The sequence below is a fragment of the Pezoporus occidentalis genome, unplaced genomic scaffold (genome assembly GCF_034315485.1).
Source record: "Pezoporus occidentalis ecotype Australia unplaced genomic scaffold, CSIRO_AGI_Poc_V1 ctg13, whole genome shotgun sequence".
NCBI classification, from domain to species: domain Eukaryota; kingdom Metazoa; phylum Chordata; class Aves; order Psittaciformes; family Psittacidae; genus Pezoporus; species Pezoporus occidentalis.
The window spans coordinates 9,895,915-9,907,313 of NW_026913103.1; the positions used below are offsets into that span (position 1 = coordinate 9,895,915).

Below are 11,399 nucleotides of genomic sequence, written 5' to 3' on the forward strand. Positions count from 1 at the left end.
AGTAAAACTGGTGCACAGGAGCAAAGCTCCCTTCAGCCTCCACTGGAAAGCTTCTGGCTCCTCACCAGGGTGAGATCTGGCCAGAAAGCAGGGAGTCACCGAGCTGCAACACCAGAGTAAAGATGCCCAGGTGAGACATTTAGGCAGCACTGCAGAGGTGATCCAGAAGGATATTCAGAGGACTGGGGAGCTAAGTCTACAAACAGCCCTGGAGCCCTGTGAACATATGTAGGACAGAGTGCCTGCGCATATTCTTTTAATTCAAGGGATGCTTGATAATAGCAAACACCTCATCTAGAGAAACACAACCCACTTTCCAGGTTGTGTGTGGCCAAAACAGACCAGAGACTTGAGGCACACCTTCTGATCACCTCTCTTCCAACTGAATCCACTACACAGAAGACACTGGAGTATCTCAGGCTCTCGAATCAGGTCTTAATAAAACATACAAATAAAAACTCAAAGACCGGAAAATAATATCAATGGGTAAAATTCAGGTCAAGTGGGTGAAGTAGATTAATAAGACTAGTAAACAACCTTCCCTTTATCCACTGTGTCCTGGAAAGGTAGTCCTATTTCTCCAGCCCTTGTTCAGTGGCTTCCTGAGTCAAACAAATCCCACTAAGGTTTGGCATTAAGCCTGCTCCCCGTCACAACATGCCTCCTTCTCTCAAGTGTTTCTCAATCTGCTTCCTGCTTGCTGCCCCTTTTTCCCATTGCCTATCCCACCCTTCATTTGGTAAGGCTCTTATACCCACCTCTTCTTAGGGAAAAAGCAGTTGTCTTCCTTTCGTCTCCTCTCCTCATCCTTTTGTCTGGACTTAGAGGGCAGCAGTAAGGGAATTCTTACTCTCATGACCTCTGGAACATAATGTACAATACACAATAGTGGGCAACATATAAATTAGGCAACTAATACTTGTGTTCCAAGCCTGTGTTACGCTCTGCTGTTTTTATGTCTGCAGTGTTTCTAGTGGGGATCTTTAGAAAGCCAGAGTTAATGCAATGGTTCATGAGAAATGGAGTGCAATTAGTGAAGGCTCCTGGAAGCATGCAAGGCAGGAAAATTGATCTTTGTGAACCTTGGCCTTAGCCTGGAAAGGTGTTTTATGATCATGGTGCTTTTTGACCTGTCAGCGTCATGGTAGTATACAATACAGGCTGCTGCTGTTCCTCCCTGGATCCGCATTGGAAACAAGAGAGGGCTAAGGAGCAGAGGGCACTGTATTGCCCCCTCAGCTATCCAAATGCAAGAAGAGATGTACTGCATGGACAAGAAGAGTTTGTACAGTAGCAGCTTAGCACTGTTGTTGACACACCAGCCCAGTTAGAGCCCCTATGCTGTTGCATTCAAAAGGTCACGTGTCTTCCTTCACTGTACCTTAACCAGGAGGCTCTGTGGTGAACTCAGCTTTGTGGTCAGTGCCTTTTCATTTTTGTCCTGACCCAGGTCCTGACTCTTTGCTCCAAACTGGAATGAGATTCGGGCTACACATGAGGAAGAAATTCTTTACAATGAGGGTGGTATAATACTCTGGCATAGGCTGCGCAGAGAGGTGGTGGATGCACAACCCCTGGAGACATTCAAGGCCAGTCTGAACATGGTCACGGGCAACCTGATCTGGTTGAACACATCCCTGCTCATTGGAGGGAGGTGGATTAGATGACCCTTGAAAGTCCCTTCCAACCCAAACTATTCTATGATTCTCAATTCTACGAGATTGGAGGGATCAGAGGGCACTTTACCCTATTATTGACAGCTGGGTGGAAGACTGCCCAGGGAGAGGTGGGCTGTAGGTGTTGCAAAAAAGGTTGGACTCAAACATTTATGCATTTAATCGGGAAATCATAAAATGCCACTGTATAATCTGCCGCTGCGTAAGGTGCCAGGGACATGGAATACATTGCGCTTGGGAGCCTTCAGCTCTGCTCTGCTGAGAGCTTTAGGGGAATAACAGTTAGGCAATGGAGTAAACACAAGCACCTCTTGCTTCCATCAAGAGAAGCACAAGCTTCTCTTGACACCATTCTCTCTTTGATTTTCAGGTTCAGTATTTTGAGGCTGAGGATAGAAAAGAACAAGTTGTGAGAATATGTTTATCTTTCTTTGTTTCTTTCTCTCACTTTTTCTCTCTTTCTCTCTTTCATTCTCAAAATATCTGCAAGTGTGCTGAGAGTGGGGTTCTGCTGTAACATTATTACAGAGACCACTTTCTCATTAGCCTGTGTAATGGGAAGCCAATCTGCTGCTCGGGAAGCAGAGCTGCAAATGATTTTCAGCTACAGATGATGCAGCCTGGCTTTGAACTGCTTAGGCCTTGTTGTAACAGAAGCACCAGCAGTATTCATCTAATGTCATTGACCTTTCCCTGACCTGGGAGACAGAGACTGCTCCTGCTCTACGTTATCACCATGCCTTTTTCTGTAAAAGTTTCTGCTTGGCAGGAGAAAAATACTGAATTTTGTCTGCAAAAGATGCAAAGTTTGTTTGGCTTCAGCACGGCTGCGGGAGACAAGCAAACCTGTTTATTTTCCCCTTCCTGTATCCATGCTGAGGACACACATCAGCTTCTGAACAGTGATAGGAGCTGAAGGCAAACGAATAATCTGGACAATGGGTGCCCCTAGGGCATTCAAAATAACTAGTCCCCTGCCTTCTGTTGCTGCAGCAGGCTCACACCACTTGTCACTCACCAGGAGAACTCTGTTAGCCAGGATGAACCTGGGGATGACAGGAAGTTCCTGAATGCAGAGAAATCCATCAGATCTTACCCTTCGGGCGTGAAACTCTGAACCACCTCCTGCTCCTAAGCTGCTATCACTTGTATGTGCGGTTACAGAGCCACAAGTTTTAACTTCCATGTCTCATCACAGCAGAAGAGATACTGGAGAATGTGCCATGATATGGATTCCCTGACCCCAAAGAAGCCTGACATACCATATAGTAGTAGGCCAGCACTGTCATGGGACCCAGCACACCAAAATTTGAGCACCCACAACAAAGTCATAAATGAGGAGAAGGGAAAACATGAAACAGATATGAAGGGGCATAAAGAAAACATGTATTCCTTGCAAACCAACCAGAACTCAAGGGAAGAGATCATAAAGAAGCAGAACACAAGATAAAAAGTTACTGTTTGGCCAAAAGTGTAAGGCTTCTTACTTGGATAAGCCTTTGCTGATAATACTACACAGCCATCACAGTGCCTAGCTGGACCAACCACGTCTCAAGACCTGATGGTGTAGTTTTATCTCATTTGCTATTAGACAGTCATTTTTTCTCATTTCCTTCTTGGTTTCTTGCTTCTCTGGTTGATTAATTGCTGATGTACTCATTTGGATCTCTGCACTACATGTCAGGGCTTGAGAGAACTCATCTAAGGAGAAAATGTGTGGTTGTCAGAAATATCTATGCAAAGACAGAAGAAGGTAAAGCCAGTGATGTCTCGGAGAGCCTGCCCTGGATGAGGAAAGGTTGCATCACACTGAATTTCTCTGACATCAGTTTTCACCTTGGCTGATCATGCAAGAAACTGGTGCCAACTGCAGAGGAGCTGTCAAGAAAGGTTTCACTTTTCTAAAGTGCTGGCCGATTAGCTGCAGGACTGTGAACTCTTCCTCAAACATAATTGCCCAAACTGTGAGATTTAGAAGGGGTAAGGTTTTCATTCCAGCTATTTATCCTACGTACAATCAGAAATGTGTTTCTGGCAATAAATCAGTTTAAAGAGATTGCAGTCACAGGAAAAAGCCTTGCTGCACAAGAGGGCACAATACTAGAGTCAACTGCACCTACCTCCTAACCCTGGCATTTCTAAATCTCACCTTTCTGTGCTACTGCCGCCTGCTGGTTTTGACAGCAAGCTTGAATGTTTCTATAAAATTAATAAAAAACAAGTGTTAGTGCAATTAATTTCTGGTCTTGTTATTTCTGTCATTTCTGGGATTTCTTATCCAGCATGCAGAAAAGCCCCACTCTCAGTTCTGTAAAGGCTCCAAGTTTGATCAGCCCCATATAATCCCTGCCCTCTGTTCTGAGATCCCCTCATGGGTCCTTGCCCCAGATTGAGATCTGTCTGAACATATCCTCCGACAAAATGACTCTATCCAATCTCAGCATGCTCCTGCTCCACATTCTGCTAAGTTGATTACAGAGCTAATTGGACACAGGGAACAAAGCAATTTAACTTCCCTAGAAGATGACAGCACTGAAATGCCCAGAGCCATTGAGAGTAGTTCTATGCAGGAGCTACTTTTCCAGCTCACTTATCACAGGCAGCTTTCATGCACTGGAAGTTTTAGGGCAATACTTTTCATCAGAAGAAAAAAAAACCCCAAAGTGTTTGGAAGCACGCTGCACCAGCCCAGGACATTAATTTGCTCATTCTCTAATATATGTTGAGGTCTGCCCCAAACAGCCTTTTTCACCACTGGGAAACATAAGAGCCAGCAGCATTACAGAACAGTTACAGAGGATGCAGAGGATGGAGTGAGCCTACTGTTGTTCTCTAAAGACAACCGAGGTAAATGGAATGAGAATGGAAAAAAAATGAAAGACTGAGCATTTGGAGAAAACTAAGCAGACAAACAGAGGTAGAAAGATAGACAAGAGGAGAGTCCTCTCCTTCACTAGGTTATTCCTTCCTGAACACATACAGAAATGGCACTGAACAACTTTGGGAAGGGCTTTCTGCTCACCTGGCAAGAGGCTGCTGGGCATGGGGACAACTGAAAGCTGTTCCTGAAGTATATCCCCATAGTTTCTGAAGGCTTTCAAAGAACTTGTTTCCTCCTGCTACTCAACCATGTGTATTCCTCATGGGTGGGACAGGGAGGGGACCTCTCTTAAAAAAGTTTTAGACTCTTGAAGGTCACCTCAAACACTGAAGGCAATGACACAAGTAAATGTGGTTTTGGCCTCATCCAAAGGAACCAGCAGAGAGAGCAGCAAACCTCACTGCTTCCTGTGGTACCAAGGAAGTACTCCCTTGTGAAAACAGGAGACTCTGTATACCCAGAACATCTCAGCCCATAGTGTGACTTGAGCCCCACCGGATGCCTAAGTCCTTTTCATAGCTATCCTCCTGCAATGGATGCAGGGCTCTGGGGTGGGGGCAGGGGAAAGGCCACTCTTCCCAAGCACTGTCCTAGGAAATGCAACCTGTTGTGCATGAGCACGTCACCCCCTATCCCAAACAAAGAGCAGCTGGGAGAAAATCTCTACCCCTAAATGTAGATTTATTAACACTCAGCACCAGGAAAGTCAAGGTCAAGGGTTAAAGCTCGCCTTTATCCATCACCTCCTGATATGACCTTGGTGGGGCTTTTTGCAAAGGGCAGGGACAGTTGACGCCGTAATGAGCTGCTCTTCCCAGGAGACCCAGCATGATGAAAAAATACAGAACATCCACTTTCATGTACCAGTGCAAGAATACAGGTTTGATGGGTAATAAGTTTCCCATTAAAAATACATGGGAACTTACCTCAGAGACAGAGAGTAGACACCACAGGATAAAGTCTGCTCAGCCAGCTTTTAATGTAAGCAATTACATCCATGTATTTGAGGCTTTCCTTCCTCATTCTTCTCCAAAGAAAACAGGTTCATTTCATGGAGGAAAACTAGAATGAAAAATAAATTCACAACTGCTGTTCTTTAATATTGAGTCAATTACATTTTGATATTTGAATGACAGCATTTTTAATACCATATTAATACTAGCTTACGTGCAGGTATAGGAGCTACTTTTGGGAATGCAATGTTTTCTAAATTCTGAGGAAATTAAGAGTTTCTAAAAAAACAAGGAAAATGCAATTTGGGTGGTCACTGAGGCCATTAATTTTAATGAATTAGCCAATATATTGAATCATACAAGGAAGAAACGAATGCTGTTTTATCCTGAGGAACTACTGAGGTATTTATTCATCTCTCAATCAAGAGCAGATGTCACCAGTTTTGTTGTTTGTCTGAACTTAAGTTCAAAACACAGTAAACAATCTACTCTTCAGTGCTCTCCTCTTTTTCCTGTCCCCTCTCACTCCCTCAAACATACATGGAGAACCTGTAGCAGTTTTCTCAGTGGAGCTATGGAGTTTACTCAGGATCTGTAGTTCCGCACTTGAATGCCAATCCCATATTCATAACCGATGCAATATGAATCATGGATATTTGCAGCAGACAAAATGTTCTCTTCTGCTCCACTGTTGGTCCTCTGTTACTACTGATACTGACACAGAGCCTTTATATTTATGCAGGTAAGGACTGGGATGAGGCCAAGTCGGGGAACACTTCAAGCTGGAACACCGCCACGAGGGATGAGGGCACAAAGACTGCATGTATAAACCAGTTTACACCCCTGTTTCCTAACAGACTTCATCCAGCAGGATTACATTTTTCTCACGTGTGAACATCGCACATTTTACCTTCTGCACAGTGCAGCATCTTCTGAGGTGAAGTTAGGGATGCAGATAGAGTTCAAGGAAAGAGAGCTGCTTTGGAGTACCCAGCTCATCATATCTTTAAAGGTGCCCAACAAGTTCAAAGCAGACACTGTAAAAACCAGCTCTTTTAAAATTGTCTCCAGCTGGGGACCAAAAGACAAAGGAACCATAGTCACCACCATTTGTTAAAACTTTGCCCTTGGTTTAAAGAGCTGAACTGAGAACATGGTATTGTGTGAACCATAACAGCCTCAAACATGGAGCAGACCTGGACCTGCAGTACACCAAGCAAATGGACAGAGATGCAGGGCCAGACACTTCCCCACCTTCTTCCAGCAGCAGCACTGGTGAAAGCAAAGGCTCAAAACATCTGCCACAAGACGCACTCACTCCCATCCCAGGGACTACCACACCAGTTAGTATAAAAGAACATTAGACAACCTAGTCAAGAGCCCTGGGTCAACAGGGACTAAATCTCAGCTAGATCTAAAGCTGGGTAGATTTGGACAAACTGCTCTTTAGCTTTTGAGCCTTTTTGCTCACTCTGCCTTTCACTCTGTCCTTCTGGGAGGTAGCCACGGCAGGCTACTGTCATGGCACTGGGCTGTGTTCCCCACCACTCACAGAAGCTGCAGGGAACTGACACAGGGGTGCTCTTTTGGTAGCACTCACCAGTGCCGAGCCCTGCTAGGATAGGCTTTGGATTCAAATGACATTAGACTGCAAAATCCTTTGATGTCTCTCTGGGCACCTTCTGTATTGTTTAGGCAAAGTGCTTCCCTCAGAGCACTCTGTTCTTTCCCAATGTTGCATTTGTAAGAAGACTTTCTTTACCCAGAAGCAGCAGACACTCCCTCTGCTCCACCCTTCCCTGTCCTCCTCCCTGCCCCCATAAAACTCTTATTTAAAACCAGGAAAAATTACTCTGGCAAACAATCTTCCTCCACCCTCCCTGCTATCTGTTTAAATATCCTGGACTGCAAGACATTCAGTACAGTCATCAATTTTTAATTCATTTAATCTCTTGGTAGCAGTGTCCTCGTGAACTGAAGGGCCCCTAAGGAAGCTTCAGAGAAACCTCAGACTAGCATCTTTGCCTGGATCAGGGATGAGATTTTGTGGATAGACTGGGCTCCTTGTAACCTTATGGGTTAATGGGGTAAAAAATACTGAAACCTGGGTATCTTTCAACCCCAGCCAAATCAAAACACACTGTAAACCAGAGCTCTGTACCCTGATACAGCACACAGTGAAACAAGCACCAGGGAGAGAATTCCCTGCATCAGAGTTGTTCATGATTCAGCAAACTTGGGAAGGAGCCCTCTGAGTAAACATGTGGGTTGTCTGCACTCCTGGTCCCTCTACTGCTTCATTCTTGTTCCAAGAAGATCAGAGAACAACCTAATACACTGTCAGTAATTAAATTCTGCCTGCTTAAATGCCCTGGAAGTCTCAAGAGGGAATAGTTTTTCTTTTCAAGCCTGTAAGTGTGTGGGAAGATAATACTGTGTATATCGGCATTGCTTTCCAAAAGGGAGTGAGCAAAATGGTACCTGCATACAATGTGAATGTTAATGGGTTCTGCAGGAGCTTTAGGGCAGGGAGCAAGAGGATTCTTGGTTATATTCAATCATGTCATATAATGGTAGCACCCAAAGGCCCCTGTTGTACTGGAGTGTTGCATGAAAGAGCAAATCCCTGTCCCCAGCACCTTATAATCTAATGAAACAGGTTAAAAAAATGACCTATTGCTCCACTTCTGTGACAGCAAGAAATGATGCAATTTATCCGAACCTGAGCTTTCTCATCATTGGATGTGTAAGGACTACAGTTCTATGAAGAGGCTTTAGGAAGGGGAAACAGGTTTGATCACATTAGGTATGACAACGAACTTAATGCATAGGTACTGCCACATCACCTCTGTATCATTCAAGCAACACAAAGGGTGCATGCATGCATAGCTCTGGATATCCAAAGTGAGTGCTGTGTGCTGCTGGCTATCACAGACAAATGCAGTGCTAACAAGGGTGGCAAGAGAAAGAAGCCTAAAACCTTCAGCCTCTCTTCACACCCCTCTCATTCCTTCTGCCTAATAGAGATCCCTGTCCAGTATTTTGTTGCCTATAACACCTGGCAGGCTGCTCTTATGGATGTGCATGGCCCAGTCCTGCTTGGCTTCTGGAGGTCAACAATGAATAGTTAATACAAGCAGACTCAGTTCTAAAGAGACTGTGACTTGTTACACTAAATCACACAACATAACTTTCTGTCTTTCCACGTGTGCCTCAAGGTAACAGGCAGGCTCCTACTGTAATGACAGACAGCACAAGAAGAGGAGGCACTACGGCACAGAGCTGCTCAGTAAATGAATGTTTTTCTCAGACTCCTTAAGATCATGCAATACTTAGAACATTTAGGGGCCTATTTTTCCAAAAACAATGACTAGAAAGTCGTGATGCAGGACATGGCCTCAGTGTTTAGCACTAAAGCCCTTGTCATGACCCCCTCTGGTAGAGCTGCAGCTCAGAGAGACACATGGATGCTGGGACAATTTGCATAGTTACTATTTCTTGCAGAGACTTCCCCTAATTTTTGATGCCTTTTTCTAATCAGGTTATTTGTCATTTGCCAGCAGCAACCCCTGATTCTTTGCCTGTGAACCTCCTGCTCTGTTTCACACTATTAAGAACATTATTTTCCATTCTCCTGTCAGTGGAGAGTGCTGGTGATTAGCACTGCAATATCTGGTCCCCTTTATTGAAAATGTTAATCCTTCCTTTTGCAGGCTTTCTTTAGCCAGGGGTGTTAATACTTGGTTAATAGAATCAGGCTGCTTTTTTCTTCATCTTTTGTGTGCATGTGTGTTAGGGACGGATTTTTTTTTTTAATCTTTTGGTCAGAATTTATTACAGTCTCTCTTTTGATTCTTTATTTGTTTGTTTTTTTTTTCTCCAGAGGGGCTGCTTTGAATTTTCTTGGTTTTTTTTGCCATTGCTATCTTAATGTTTTTCTTACATTTAGCACCCAGAACACTCATTGTTCTGTGTCTTTTCTGGTTTCTGCAGTCTTTAAAGGGTGCTTAAGAGTGTGTCCTTGAAGGAGGAGTTATCTATGTTCATCAGCACCCATCCATACCTCAGTAGGAAGAGGACTGAGAACTGGGAGCCTTCCCTCACCTGCTGCATAGATAAGGCTTTCTTTGGCACTCCACAAGCCTTCCTTCAACCTGAAGACCCTTTCAGCATTTGGATGGTAAATGGCATCAAAGATCACCACCCACCACTCATAAGACATTCTTCCATGGTGAAAGCATAATGTGAAGCATGGGTCACCTCTTGTAACTTCAGGGATCATGGATTCTGTCCCAGGTGTAAAGGTGAGGCTGCCAAGGTCAAAATGCAGACAGCAGAAGGCTGTAGGATGAAGTGCAGGCAGTTTTGTGTCATGTTACAGTGGTATAGTCTTTTAATGCTAATCAGTTCAGTGAAAAATCCTCTTGTTTTGATGTGAATAGCACAGATCCTATCTCCAGCAAATTAGTGTTGTGATGACTTTCTCTAAAAGGAAAGTCATCACCTGGAGCAATGTAATCACCAAAGGAAGAAAAGTGCCAAGTCATCTGAAGCTTTGTCTCTCCTGATTGCAATCATATTTTATACTCAAGTAAAGAGAAACTGCTGTGACAATGGAGCAAGGAAGCAGTGGCTGTTCAACATCCATCTATTGTGGATATGGAACTGCGAAGCCATTTTCAAGGCAGCCTCTGTACACAGATGTTCACTCACTGGAGATAATTTCAGCAGGCACACCTAGAGCTTTATGGGACTGTGGGAACTGATTGATTCCCCTTCCTCCATCTAATCAGCCACCCAGTCAGGCAGCTGAGGCAGCCAGGAGCAATGGGAGGACGCTGCACGATTTCCTTCATCTTCTAAATGCAAAAGTATGAGGTTGTCAGAGTTGTCATGTTAGTCCTTCCTTCTAAATTCCCATTAATGTGTCTTAAAAATATGACATCCCCGCACATGGAAAGGTGGTAACGTGCTGCTCAGGTGCACAGCCCCTGGCCTCTGACCCACCTGGGAAGGCAACGAGCTGCTTAAGACCCCTACACCCCTTTGATGGCCCTCCAGGAGCCTGCAGAAGATGCCATCCAGTGGCAGCAAGGTAACATTACAAGAGCAGCCAATAAAACCGGCCCTTGACACCATCCTTGACAAAAAGTTGTATCTGGTCGTGACTTAACTGCATAATCAAAACTCCCAGGATGTCTGTGGGCTGTGGTGAAGACTTGAGTGACACCCATCTCTAATTATGTTAATTGGACGGCTTCTTTTTCCTCTGCAGAAACCCTTATGCTTTTGTTTGCAGGGAATAAATAAAGAGGGATTAGTTACATTTATCTGTGTTTTCCTAACTGTTATGTGTAATTAAATAATTTGACTGCCCTTGACCAATCTGATAGCAAATTACCAGACATTTCTTAGGAGGTTGCATTACCTTTCAAGAACAGATTATATGGATCTGGAATTTTTTTTTTTTATTTTTTTTTTGACAGGAACAACTAGAAATAATGGTCTTAAGGAGGTGAAAATTCGGTGTACTTTGACAAGCTGTCTTTGCCTAGCAGCATTGCTTGGCTATATGTCTGTTTTCTCCACAAAGGCTCTGCACTGAGCCAGCTGCATAGCGAGTCTTTTCGCTCGTAGCTTTCCCTTGCTCAGTGTCAAACATGCGCTGGTAGGATATATCAGGTAGTCTTTGTTAAGCAATATCGTCCTGGATTTTCTCTCTGTGATCCAGTTCACTGATATGTAAATAATTCACACTCTTCAAGGATCCAGCTTAACTGCTTCCCCTGTGCTTTGCTGACTCTCAAATCACTAATCCATACACCCTCTTCCTAGAATCTGCTTCCAGAGAGGTTTCCCATATAATTGTCACCACAGATTGATGAGTTT

At 44.1% G+C, this 11,399-nt stretch overlaps 1 long non-coding RNA gene across 1 annotated transcript in view; it reads left to right on the forward strand.

The window, feature by feature from the left end:
• The window catches only part of LOC134158337 (uncharacterized), an 82,333-nt gene extending 71,493 nt beyond the window's left edge, over nucleotides 1-10,840 (forward strand). The window contains exon 2 of the long non-coding RNA XR_009962726.1: nucleotides 9,504-10,840. This is a non-coding gene — a long non-coding RNA (uncharacterized LOC134158337). The remainder of the gene's footprint in view (nucleotides 1-9,503) is intronic.
• Nucleotides 10,841-11,399: the final 559 nt, after the last annotated feature.